The sequence below is a fragment of the Microchirus variegatus genome (assembly GCF_963457635.1).
Source record: "Microchirus variegatus genome assembly, chromosome: 3".
Lineage (NCBI taxonomy): Eukaryota > Metazoa > Chordata > Actinopteri > Pleuronectiformes > Soleidae > Microchirus > Microchirus variegatus.
In genome coordinates this window covers 1,840,079-1,854,493 of record NC_139804.1, presented here as the reverse complement: position 1 = coordinate 1,854,493, position 14,415 = coordinate 1,840,079, and the positions used below count along the sequence as shown (strand labels likewise).

General features: G+C 42.5%; 1 protein-coding gene across 1 annotated transcript in view; it reads right to left on the bottom strand.

Annotated features, from left to right (window-relative positions):
* lrfn1 (leucine rich repeat and fibronectin type III domain containing 1) overlaps positions 1-11,179 on the bottom strand; it is a gene marked incomplete at its 3' end in the record, with an annotated part of 40,539 nt that extends 29,360 nt beyond the window's left edge. Inside the window, exon 1 of the mRNA XM_083887108.1 lies at positions 11,128-11,179. The remainder of the gene's footprint in view (positions 1-11,127) is intronic.
* Between the last annotated feature and the right edge of the window lie 3,236 nt (positions 11,180-14,415).

Sequence of the window (14,415 nt, the reverse complement as noted above, 5' to 3'; positions counted from 1 at the left end):
TCTTCTACAGCACTTTTCACACAACGTGCTTTACATAAAACAGACAACTTATAACTTCTAGCTCTCACTTGATTTTAAAACGTCAGTAAACATCTAAAGAGTTAATGGTCTCGTCACTAGTTTCAGCTCAGGTTTGTAAATTATGTTCAACTTTAGATGAAATAGGTGATAAATTATGCTACAAAGCAAGTAAATGGGTTTTAAATAGCAAAGCAAGAAAAGGAGGTTTGTACCTGTGACGTCTACAAACCAACCAAACAGCCAACTAACCAACACTGACCAACTAACCAACCAACCAACTAACCAACCAACACCAACTAACCAAACAGCCAACCAACCAACACTGACCAACTAACCAACCAACCAAATAAACCAACCAAAACTAACCCACCGACCAAACAAACAACATCAATCAACCAACCAACGGCAACTAACCAACCAACAGCCAACCAACCAACCAACACCAACTAACCAAACTAACCAACCAAAACTAACCCACAGACCAACACCACCTAACCAACAAACGTCAACCAACCAACCAACCAATACAAACTAACCGAACAAACCAACTAAAACTAACTCACCGACCAACACCAAACAACGTCATTCAACAAACCAAAGGCAACTAACCAACCAACAGCCAACAAACATCAACTAACCAACCAACCAACACCAACAAACCAACCCAAACTAACCCACAGACCAACACCAACTAACCAACAAATGCCAATCAACCAACCAAAACTAACTCACGACCAACACCAAACAACGTCATTCAACAAACCAAAGGCAACCAACCAACCAACCAACACCAACTAACCAAACAAACCAACCAAAACAAACTCACCGACCAACACCAAACAAATTCAATCAACTAACAAACGCCAACTAACCAACCAACATCAACTAACTAACCAACCAACAGCCAACTAACACAACAAACCAACCCAAACTAGCCTACAGACGAATGCCAACTAACCAACCAACCAACCAACACCAACTAACCAACCAACCAACACCAACCAACCAACCAACCAAAACTAACCCACCGACCGACACCAAACAAAGTCAACCCACCGACCAATGCCAACTAACCAACAAACAACAAATGTCAATCAACCAACACCAACTAACACCGACCAAACCAATCAAACAAAACTAACCAACATCAAACTCAACCAATAACCGTCCAACCAAACCATGTTTAATCTTTGTCCAACACTTTTCAGTTCAAATTCTGCTTTATCTAAAAATACAGTCATTTACGGCTAAAGTCAAACCTTAGACATAAAATCAAGTTTAAAGAGCAAATTAAAGACGTGAGAGTGATTTTATCGTGTGGTGTAGAAAAACAACACTTCTTTACAATCATGAAACCATGAAACCATGAAACCATGAGAGCTTTTTTCCCCTCAGTCGAACATTGAACCATCAGAGTCTAACAGGTGCAACACAGCTGTGCAACACTCGACATCCTGAATCTCAGCAAGAGAAACGCTCCATAATTTACTCTGAACATAATCCCGGACAGCTGGAGAACCTGCTCCACGTCATTACTGCACTCTAATGTCGCTCTGTCCGTGTCGTTTAAGCCGTAACACGTGAGGAAGAAGCTCATCGAGTCGCTGCCGAGGCTCCTCCCACTCCTCACGAGCCAGTGCAAATTACAGTAACAGCTTGGACGTGAGTATAATCTGGAGTGGTGTGAGCTGGACGCCGCTGCGAGGCGAGCAGGCAGATGGAAGCTTCAGCTCTGCCAGGAACTCTTTAGACGCTCACACTCTCTTCTACGACACGCCAGACAATGGAGGAGCGGTGGCTCACGACCAGCGTCCTCGTCTGCCGCCATCACGCAGCGGCCTCGCTCTGCGGCGTTTGGTAAAACGACACGAAAGAGCGTAGCCTTGAGCTGCTGGTGCAGATTTATAAATAGCACTTTAAATAAACACCCTTTATTTGCATAAATAAATCATCATAATCACAAGGCAATGGGAGTTATTCTCACCACACACAAAAAAAAGCTTTGATACCCTTTGATTAAGTTGGCTAACTAGCCGTCTATCTAAGTTGACTATCTAGCTAAGTTGGCTAACTAGCAGTCTGTCTAGGTTGGCTATCTAGCTAAGTTGGCTAACTAGCGTCTATCTAAGTTGGCTAACTAGACGTCTATCTAAGTTGACTATCTAGTTAAGTTGGCTAACTAGACGTCTATCTAAGTTGGCTAACCAACCGTCTATCTAAGTTGACTATCTCTCTAAGTTGGCTAACTAGCCGTCTATCTAAGTTGGCTAACTAGCCGTCTATATAAGTTGGCTAACAAGACGACTGTCTAAGTTGACTATCTAGCTAAGTTGGCTAACTAACCGTCTATCTAAGTTGGCTAACTAGCAGTCTATCTAAGTTGGCTAACAAGATGTCTGTCTCAGTTGACTATCTAGCTAAGTTGGCTAACTAGCTGTCTATCTAAGTTGGCTAACTAACCATCTTTCTAAGTTGACTATCTCTCTAAGTTGGCTAACTAGCCGTCTATCTAAGTTGGCTAACTAGCCGTCTATATAAGTTGGCTAACAAGACGACTGTCTAAGTTGACTATCTAGCTAAGTTGGCTAACTAACTGTCTATCAAAGTTGGCTAACTAGCTGTCTATCTAAGTTGGCTAACAAGATGTCTGTCTAAGTTGACTATCTAGCTAAGTTGGCTAACTAGCTGTCTATCTAAGTTGGCTAACTAACCATCTTTCTAAGTTGACTATCTCTCTAAGTTGGGTAACTAGCCGTCTGTCTGAGTTGATTATCTAAGTTGGCTAAATATACGTCTGTCTAAATTGACTATCTAGCTAAGTTGGCTAACTAACCGTCTATCTAAGTTGACTATCTCTCTAAGTTGGCCAACTAGCCGTCTGTCTAAGTTGGCTAACTAGCCGTCTGTCTAAGTTGACTATCTATCTAAGTTGGCTAAATATACGTCTGTCTAAATTGACTATCTAGCTAAGTTGGCTAACTAGCCGTCTATCTAAATTGACTAACTAGACGTACATTTAAGTTGACTATCTAGCTAAGTTGGCTAACTAGCCGTCAATCCAAGTTGGCTAACTAGACGTCTATCTAAGTTGTCTAAGCCATCTTGCTGATTTAGCTAACTAGCTAACTTAGGAGGAGCGGTGGCTCACGACCAGCGTCCTCGTCTGCCGCTATCGCGCACGCAGCTTTGCTCTGCAGCGTTTGGTAAATCACGATGAAAAGACGGAATCAGCTGCTGTCACGGTCCACGTTTAGACGCCGTTATAAAACCAGTCACTCAGAAACCAGATCACAGAGTCGAGCAGAGGCGAGAACAGTCGCTGTGTTTTCCCGCCGCGGCGCGTTGCCTCTGCACGGCAGGTGGTAAAAGGCCGTACCCTTGAGCTGCTGCTGCACATTTATAAATAGCACTTTAAATAAACACCCTTTATTTGCATAAATAAATCATCATAATCACAAGGCAATGGGAGTTATTCTCACCACATTGGGAGAAAAAAAAAAGAAGCTTTGATTCCCGTTGAAAAAGCACCATATATTATTCATTAATGCGACTCCAGTGACTACGACGCCACTTCCACGACAGCACTCGTGTGTGTGTGCGAGCGTATGACAGCCATACAATATTCATACAATATACACAAGAAAGCATAATTTACCGGAAACTAGTCAGTGGGGTTCGTTTACCTCGGGGAAAACTATGTAATCATGGTCGGGATTTAAGTTATTTTTGCCTGAATGAGCCCCCGCGCGTGTCGTTAGCAAAACTTTTATCCATTATCTGTAAAGACAGCGTTCGCTCAATGAAACGTGACTTGTTTGCTGCTTCTTTCATCTGAAAACAGGCTTTATCAATGTAAACAAGGGTATTATTATTATAATAGTAATAATATATAATAACTCAAACGCAAATAACCCACTAAGCATCTAGTCTGGCCAGTAGGGGGCAGACAAGCAATTTTTTTAAGTGAAAAATCAAAGTGTCTGCGTTGATATGGAACCACATATAGTTCACAATAAATGTGTTTCTAATGATGTAAAACTCTGCGGGCCGTGATTTTGAAACCTCTGATCTAAACTATCAGACCTGACTGAGGGAGCGTTTGTGTGTTTACAGCAGCAGAGCAGGGGCGGGCGGGAACTAGAAGTGTTTATAACGTTTTTAAACTGTTGAACAACGTTTTTTTTTTTGGAGCAGCTGATCTAAGTTGACTACCTAGCTAAGTTGGCTAACTAGCTGTCTATCTAAGTTGACTATCTCGCTAATTTGGCTAACTAGCTGTCTATCTAAGTTGACTAATTAGCCATCTTGCTGATTTAGCTAACTGGCCAACTAAGTAGCATCTATCTATCTATCTATCTATCTATCTATCTATCTATCTATCTATCTATCTATCTATCTATCTATCGTTATCTTTACTAGCTTGTTACTGCTGCCTCCGTCTGTCTTGATAACAAATGACCCACTTTGTGCAATGTGGGAATGTCTTTTTCCTTACTTATTTGCAGAAGTAACGGATGTGTTTACAGAGTGTTTTAAGTATTTAAAAGTACATTTTTAAAACAACTTTCAAAATAAAAGCCCTGTGTTACAAACATCAACGTTAGTTATAAGATGATACTCATACAAATATTCAGCTGACAGTTACCACACACCACGACTTATTGACAAGTAAACCACACCGGCCGACTATTGACAAAAGATCGTAAAATAAAAAAATAAATGTTACGCAACAATGACGTCAGTAATCCATAATATGGGCCTAAACTAAGATAATACAATGGTTTTCATCATTTTTATATCTCTATTAACAAAGAAAATACTCGTACTCGTTTCGCTGCTTTCGGCGCCATCTTTGTTATGTGAAAACACACAATGCATTCTGGGTAGCCCTTGCTCCCAATGGTGGTCTCGGAAAATCTCAATATTGAGGGCGATACAGCCCTTAAACCTTAAGCCCTTAAATGTAACTAAATGTAACCAAATATAATGTAAAATAAAGCTAACTACTCCGTAACATATTGCTAAATAAATGTTTGTATTTATTTCTTATTCAATTTCACTCGTCGCATGATGCAAATACAATGTCGTGCGATCTAGCGGTGCGATGCCGTCACTTTGCGGGTAAGGCAATCGCCGTGTATTGTGGGAAATGTAGTTTATGGTCAAACGCACGCCCTTAAAGCAGCACAGATTTTTAAGACCAATTAGCCACATAAAATGACGCGGCGGGGCCACATCTGGGCCCCCGGGCCTCGAGTTTGACACGTGTGCACTAGAGGGAGCACATTTTTGATTGATTGAGGATTAAGATCGAGGGTTAAGCAAGGAATTGGAATTGGCCCTGTGTGTGTGTGTGTGTGTGTGTGTGTGTGTCAGAGAAGTTCAGACAAACCTTTCCTTGCTTCCTCTCCTTCCTCCCTCTCGCATCACAACAACAACAACAACAACAAACGGCACAAAGGAAGCGTCAGATTTACGACCGGGCCGTGAGTCAGCTGTGTGTACGGATCAGGCCGTTTAATCGATCTGCACCGACAAAAACACATCTCAGCGCGAGGAAGAAGAAGAAGAAGAAGAAGGAGCCCAGACGCCGCTCGCTGACTCCCCCGGAGGAGCAGAGCAGCCGCTGCGTTTGAATCATTTTGATTCTTCCCTTCACTATTGTTGACACTGTGAGCGCAGAGAGCTTAATTTCTGCAGTGACGATGATGATGAGGATGATGAGGAGGATGATAATCAGGCGTGGAAGACGGTTAGCATGGCAACGTGCGATGTGGAGCCTCACGAGAAGACGCCAGAGGCTGCTGCTGCCACTCGACGCCGCCCCGCGCTCCATATTTCCAGGAAACGCTGAGTGCAAGACGCGGAATTACTCTGACAAGAGGAAGTCGACCACAAAACCACAGCGTGAGCGAAGAAGAGGAAGAAGACGAGGAGGAGGAGGAGGAAGAAGACGCTCAGAGCCGCTGCTGGAATCCTGAACAACAACCTGACCTCGTCCTCCTCCTCACGCCGAACGCATCACAACACCAGAGCTGGTGAATTAATATTCTTATGGGGAGGACGTTTCCTCCTGGAGCACAGGTCCGGAACATCATAATGTCTAACAAGTGTTACGGTTAACTGTGTGTTTTCAATATTTATACCAACAAAGTGACCTCCACGGCACAGGACGTCTAATGAAATAGTGTATTTATTGCCAATTTTCACACTGGAATTAAGGCAATTAGTCAGAGAGGGAAATAATAACAATCCAGAAGGAAACTAAAGTGCTTCATCTTTATGCCGTAAAGGAAATCCAGGTAATGAATCCAGTGAATTAGGATCATTACATTTAATTGAATAATCCGCTCAGACGTTCTATCAGCTGTCGTGTGACGATTCATGTCGTCGGAGGCCAGAACAACGGGAGTAAGTTAAAAACAAAACCTGGAAAGAATCTTATGGACGAGGATCCAGGTCCAGGTGAGACAGCGTCTGGATCCAGATCCGTACCGCGGTCGGGGTCGTACCTATGTTCCCCGGGTCCTATGTTCCCCGTTTTTCCCAAAACAGGTCCTATATTACGAGCCCGATATTTTTTTAAATACATGAGATACGTAAATGTACACGTTGTCCCCACAGCGGGAACTTGTTTCTTAAGAACTAGCATTTAGCTTCATACAAACCAGCAAGAAGCTTCTTAGCACCTAGCAGCTAGTTTCTTATTAGCAACCAGCAGCTAGTTTCTTATTAGCAACTAGCTTCTTATCAACTAACATCTAGCTTCATAACTAGCAGCTAGTTTCTTATTAGCAACTAGCTTCTTATCAACTAACATCTAGCTTCATAACTAGCAGCTAGTTTCTTATTAGCAACTAGCAGCTATTTTCTTATTATCAACTAGCTTCATAACTAGCAGCTAGTTTCTTATTAGCAACTAGCAGCTAGTTTCTTATTATCAACTAGCTTCTTATCAACTAACATCTAGCTTCATAACTAGCAGCTAATCTAATCTAATCTATCTAATTTGTAAGTAATTGATATCCAGGTTCTTAGCTTCTTATCAAACAGGCTTCCAAAAGGGTTCTTCTACAAGGGCTGAGGTTCTACCTGGAACCATTTGCTTCTGAAAAACCCTTTTCCCGAAGAAAGGGTTTTTCAAGGGTTCTTGGTAACACTGATGGTTCCAGTAAGAACCATTTTGATCCAGAGAACCCTTTAAAACCCCTTTCCTGAATAAAGGGTTTTAAAAGGGTTCTTGGTGGAACCCTCCAAAAGAGCTCCAAGTATAACCTTTTCATTATGGTTCTACCTGGAGCCAAAAAGGGTTCTGCTACGAGGACAAGCCGAAGAACCTTATATGGTTCTACTTAGCACTTTTATTTCTAAGAGTGTACCACTAGCTACGTTCTTCATTCCAAAAAGATTTTTTCTGATTGGAATTTACGACTTTACATGGACGCAAAATTAAACGATCAGATTCCGTGTTCAGTCAAGTGTTTCCACGCGATCTGAATGATCCGAACGTTTTATAAAGAATATAGAGAAAATCCTCATATCCGTCCCTACATATGAGTGACCTGTAGAGGGCGCTCCTTCCTGCTTCAGCGCCGTGTTTTTTGTTTTTTTTACTTGTAGCGCTGTTGTTTTTAATGAACTCGAGTGTTTAGTGGATCCTGTTGTTGTCGTCGCGCCTCGTATCGTACTTGAACTCCGCGACTGAGACTTGAACAACACTCCAAACAACAGCTGGGCAGAAAAAGAGGCTGAGAGGAAGCACGCGGGTTAAAATGGCTGAGCTTTCGCTGCACAAATTGCTTTTTATTTGATGAGATGGGTGAATTCGAGTCTCCTAGAAAGGGTTAGATTTAACTACGGGAATTATTTGTCTTCTTTCTTTTTGGTGAAACCCAGAACAGTGTGTGACTCACGCCGTAGAGAAATATGCAAAGTTATGCAGGGAGCACGACTGCAGTCGACGCTGCTTGTTAGGCGCACAATGAGAGGGAGGGGGGGGGGCAACACTGAGGGGGAACAGCAGTTGTGTTCAACGCCGTAGCAGAAGCCGGCTAATTAGCATTGCCCTGCCGTTCCCTTTGAAAACACAGAGGACAAGCGGGAGCCGTCATATTTCTTTGTTCTGAGGAAATGTGCGATTCCCTTCGCCGAACGGAGGAACCTGCAAAGGGCCTGAACGCTCAGGGGTCAGAGGTCAGCAAAATAATCCCATCTCACCAACACTACGTCCGCACAGAACTCGTCACTGGAAACACCAAAACTCTTCCTCTAAACTATACGCTTACATCACGGTGGGTTCGACTAGTAATAACTAATAACTAGAGTCTAGCTTCCTATCAACTAGCAGCTAGTTTCTAAGAAATACATATCTAGGTTATTGGCTATTGGCTACTTATAGACTAGCATGGAAATGATGACATGTCAATGAGAAACTGGTTTCTTAAGAACTAGCATCTAGCTTCATACAAACCAGCAAGAAGCTTCTTAGCAACTAGCAGCTAGTTTCTCAACGACTAATAATAATAATCTGAGCAATTTCAATAGGTTCCTCGCCACCTTTGTGTCGAGGTCCCTAATAACTAGAGTCTAGCTTCCTATCAACTAGCAGCTAGTTTCTAAGTAATAAATATCTAGGTTATTGGCTATTGGCTACTTATAGACTAGCATGGAAATGATGACATGTCAATGAGCACCTGGTTTCTTAAGAACTAGCATCTAGCTTCATACAAACCAGCAAGAAGCTTCTTAGCAACTAGCAGCTAGTTTCCTAGCAACTAGCAGCTAGTTTCTTATTATCAACTAGCTTCTTATCAACTAGCATCTAGCTTCATAACTAGCTGGTTTCTCAACAACTAGCATCTAGTTTGTAAGTAATGGATGTCCAGGTTCTTAGCTTCTTATCAAATAGCATTTTCTTAACATCCCTGCTGGGAAAAAACAGCACAGAAATGATGCAACTTTTTCAAAGAAAACGACTAGCATCTGGTTTCTAAAGAACTAGCACCTAGCTTTGTACCAACCAGCAAGCATTCTTAGTTTCAGTTACAGTTGAGTTTATAAGTCGTTCATATCTATAAACAAAATATTCTTAACAACTGTCCAACATCTTGCTAGCGTTGCGTCGCATGATGGGATTGTGTGACGTCGCCCCCTGGAGGTCGCACAGGTTGGGCCTGCTCTTGTGGGTGTTTCCCTTTTAAAAGTGTGAGATAACTACATGAATTATTACCCTCACACTTAACACAATCGACTAACTTTGCCAAGTATTTGTAAATGATGTGACCCGCGTGTGTTGCAAAAAACGCTCCGCGCGGAGTCGTAGCGCTACCGACCGCGTCTTTAACTCACCTGAAAGGGGCCGTAAAACTCTCCGCGAAAAACACCGCGCAGCACTTCATAAACACGGGTTCACGTTTCGCTTGTACATTATATAGCATAAAACTATTAATTAAAAACGCCGGCACACGAGAGGACGGAGTTAATGATGCGTGCGTCGTCTTCGGAGAGCAGTCAGCCGAGAATAATTGTGTGCAGCAGGCACCTGTTTCCCCCCGAACATCTGCGTTGTAGTCGGAGAAGGTTTCGCGTTACGGAAAAAATGTCACCGCTCTACGTCTAAGTGCCACAGCTGCGCCACCGTGATGTAAGCGTATAGTTTAGAGGAAGAGTTTTGGTGATTCTAGATGGGATTATATTATTAATGTGAAGTAATATTACCGTTAAAATGAGTAAAGGTACAAACAGGAAACAGAAATGCTATTGGAATAGTAGCAGAGATCAGATATTCGAGATGTAATAGATCGTAGACCGTATCTATGTTCCCCGCATTGTATGAGACCGGGGAACATAGGACCCTTTCTCTAAAAAAGGGTTCTATGTTCCCCGCTGTTCACCCAACAGGACCCGTGTAACATAGGACCCTAACCCTAACCCCAGCCCTAGCCCTAACCCTAACCCTAACCCCAGCCCTAACCCTAGGGTTAACCCTAACCCTAACCCCAGCCCTCACCCTAGCCCTAACCCTACCCTAACCCTAAGGTTCCCCGATCGGGGAACATAGGTACGACCCCTAATAGATGCTAGTTGCTAAGAAACTAACTGGTAGTTGATAAGAAACTAAGAATGCTTGCTGGTTGGTACGAAGCTAGATGCTAGTTCTTTATATGCTAGTCGTTTTCTTTGAAAAACTAGCATGGGCAGTACAGCCAAAATATTTGCACTAAAAAAAATCTTTTGCAGACTGCAAATCATGTTTATGTTTTGAACTCATGTTTTGGCGTCATGTGGCGCCACCTACCGCCGTCTACCAGTCATTGCAGTCAGTAGAGCCTCACAGGTTGCCAGTTACGTCAGAAAACCAAACCTAAAAGACCTCGGTATTTTTTGAGTGTAGTAACCGTTTTTGGCCACATTCTTACATATGGCGCCTTTAATGTATGTAAATAGACCTTCATAAGTCACATATATGTGCGACAGGACCCCTCTATGGGCGCTTTAAAGGTTATTTATGTAAAAATACGTGCAACAGGGACCTTTAACGTTTTTTTTATGTAAAAAGTAGCTGCTGATCTGCATATTGGACTCCATCAAAACTCTGAACACATTTGTGGAAACAGCGCAATGAGGCTGTAATTAAACAGTTTATTTTGGATTGTTCTACGTTCCAATTAAAAAAGTATTACCTATGTGTAAACACTGTTTGTAACCTTGCATTCTTTACACCTTTGTGTCTTTTTTTCGTTGCATCTATAATCACGTCTTTCCACCTGCACAGTTGCGGCGCAGCCTCGCACGTCTTTCATTCAAACACATTTGTTGACTGCACAGCGATATCCACTCCTCACCCACACTGAATTCCCTCTCCGCCGACACACGTAAACCAATGAAGCTAATTATGATTTAACAAACTCCACCCACACGACTGTCGAGGCCGTGTAAAACAACAGCAGCTGGAAAACAAAGGGGAAAAAAAAACAGCGTTTGTGAATTCGACCCACTGTAGTTTCTGTCTCTGCGCTAATGAATTCCCTCCGGTTAGCCGCGCAGCCGCCGCCGCCGCCAACGCAAACGTTTCCTCGTCTTCCAAAAAAGCACGACACGACTCACCGGATATCAAGTCCTGGTCGCCATCGCTGCGTTCACATCAGCACTGTGATCCGTTATCAGGGAAAAAAACCAGACGCCACCTACAGGACACAAAGAAAACTTCATTAGCATGAGCTGAAAACAAGTGTTTGCACACTGACGTTCAAACTTCTGCTTCAGCAACGACGCAAATCAACGTCGTGGCGTTCGGGCCAGGCAACTGCTTGGGGCCCCGAGCCGATAGGGGGCCCCCCCAACACTTGGAGCCCGAGGGCTGTTTTAACTGAAACGTGCAGTGACCAGCCGCCTCCCAGTCCCCCTTAAACAACAATGGGTGATTTGCAATGACATTTGCAATGAACCCCCCCTAAAGGGGCCCCACCTCACTTTAACCTGTGTGCAGTTTATACATGTTTTTTTCAGTTATTTACAGTATTTTATTGTTCTATATATTTATATTGTTTTATAATGTGGGTTCTTTACAGTGTAATGTATTTTTCTTTACTAAGTTTATATAGTTTTTTAAAACCTATTTACAGTATATTATTGTTCTTTACATTTATATTTTCACATACTTTTTGCTTAGGGCCCCTACAGACTCTAGAATCGCCTCTGGATGGCGGGCAGCAGCGCTATATTTGCATTGAAAAAAATTATTTTGCAGACTGCAAATCATGTTTATGTTTTCAAATCATGTTTTGGCGTCATGTGGCGCCACCTACCGCCGTCTACCAATCATTGCAGTCAGTAGAGTCTCAGCTGCCGAGCGACCACGGGTTGCCAGTTACGTCAGAAAAAATCGAAACCTAAAAGACCTCGGTGTTTTTGAATTCGAATGTAGTAACTGTTTTTGGCCACATTCTTACATATGGCGCCTTTAACATAAGAAGCATTAGAAATTTGAATATGATGTGAGGGGATGATTGACAGCTCTATTTCACACGTTTCCTGATTCCAGTGTTCCAGCGAAGGAGGAGGACGACGACACATTCCTCGACACCCTGCAGACGCAGTCGTACGGCGTTTCCTAACCTCGTTTCCACTTGGCAGCTTTTGTGGCGAGATATGACGAACGCCGATCTGATTACGAAACAACAGGAACGAGGCACGGGCAGAAGCCGCAGACGCCGCCGAGTATGAATGTGTGTCCCGACATTAATATTTCACTCCGTCATTGTAGCTAAAGAAGGAGAACAAAGTGTGAAAAGGGAGCGTAATGAAAAATTCATCATGTTTTGACACAGCTTTGGAATTTACCCTCTGCAAAAAAAACCCAAAGATTATTCAGCTTGTGTCGACGTCATCACCGTGAATATGAAAATGCGGAAAAAGACATTTGATTCTCACACAGGAGAGAGGTCACCGTCAAGGTCATTCAAGGTTATTGGCTTCTTGGCAGCTAGTCTCTTAGCAACTAGCTAATTAGCAATTAGAATCTAACTTCCTATCAACTAGCAGCTAGTTTCTACGTAATTAATATCTCGGTTATTGGCTTCTTAGCTAGTTTTTAAGCCACTAGCTTCTTAGCAACTAGAATCTAGCTTCCTATCAACTAGCAGCTAGTTTCTACGTAATTAATATCAAGTTTATTGGCTTCTTAGCTAGTTTTTAAGCCACTAGCTTCTTAGCAACTAGAATCTAGCTTCCTATCAACTAGCAGCTAGTTTCTACGTAATTAATATGAAGGTTATTGGCTTCTTAGCTAGTTTTTAAGCCACTAGCTTCTTAGCAACTAAAATCTAGCTTCCTATCAACTAGCAGCTAGTTTATACGTAATTAATATCAAGGTTATTGGCTTCTTAGCAACTAGCGGTTTCTTAGTAACCCTGCTGGAAAAACCGGCATAGACTACTGTAGGAATTATAACGTTTGGTTGACTAGCATCTGGTTTCTTGAGAACTAGCATCGAGCTTTGTACAGAACCAGCAAGAAGCTTCTTGGCAACGAACAGCTAGTTTCTTATCAACTAGCAGCTAGTTTCTTATCAACGAACAGCTAGTTTCTTATCAACTAGCAGCTGGTTTCTTATCAACTAGCAGCTGGTTTCTTATCAACTAGCAGCTAGTTTCTTATCAACTAGCAGCTGGTTTCTTATCAACTAGCAGCTAGTTTCTTATCAACTAGCAGCTAGTATCTTAGCAACTAGCTTCTAAGCAACTAGAATTCATCATGTTTTGACACAGCTTTCGGAATTTACCCGCGCAACGTCAACGTCATCACCGTGAATATGAAAAACGCGGGAAAAGACATTTGATTCTCACACAGGATAGAGGTCACCGTCAAGGTCGTTCACCTTCAGCTTCCGGCCCTAAAATAAAAAAGAACCCAGCCTCATTGACATTGACAGCTGCACGCGATCCAACAGGGACATTATTACCACAGCGCTCACATTTGTCTGCAGAGCCTTCATTCATGCGTTAAAAAACAGAATTCCTCACTCAGGCTCTTCCTCTCTGATAAACTGTACGTCCATTTGTATTCAGAGAGAGACTCAGCGCTCGTCACCTTCAGCTTCTCGTGGAGCCGCTGAAGTATTTATGACGCCAGCCTCTATTTTTCTGATTTTATTTGAGCCGTCATCTCAGTCGTCGCCGGGGCCTGGAGTCGAGGGTTTAAGAAATGAAAGAGTGAAACAGAGTGAGAGAGTGTAGGTGTCAGAGGATTTCACGCCTGATCGTTTCAGGCCTTCTTTACTGGTGTGTTTATGCTCTGACAGTCGCAGTGACAGCGAGACGCGACGCGACAATGAGCCGACGTGACGAGGTACGAAGCGTTTACACTGGTTTTATCACACGGAAAAAACATGTTTTACATGATCCACAAGTATATAAAATAAAATAAACAGTTGATGGACAGTTTAAAACTTTCTTAAAAATGATTTGTTTTACTCTCAAGCAACTTTACTGAGACTCACTCTGCTCACTTTGTTTGGGAGCACAGTGAGTAACTTAGCAACTAGCAGCTAGTTTTTAAGCCACTAGCTTCTTAGCAACTAGAGTCTAGCTTCCTGTCAACTAGCAGCTAGTTTCTAAGTAATAAATATCTACGTTATTGGCAATGACAAGCATCTGGTTTCTTGAGGACTAACATCGAGCTTTGTACAAAACCAGCAAGAAGCTTCTTAGCAACTAACAGCTAGTTTCTTATCAACTAGTAGCTAGTAACTTAGCAACTAGCTTCTTAGCAACTAGAATCTAACTTCCTATCAACTACCAGCTAGTTGCTAAGTAATACATACCTAGGTTATTGGCTTCATGGCAACTATCAACTAGTTTTTAAGCCACTAGCTTCTTAGCAACTAGAGTCTAG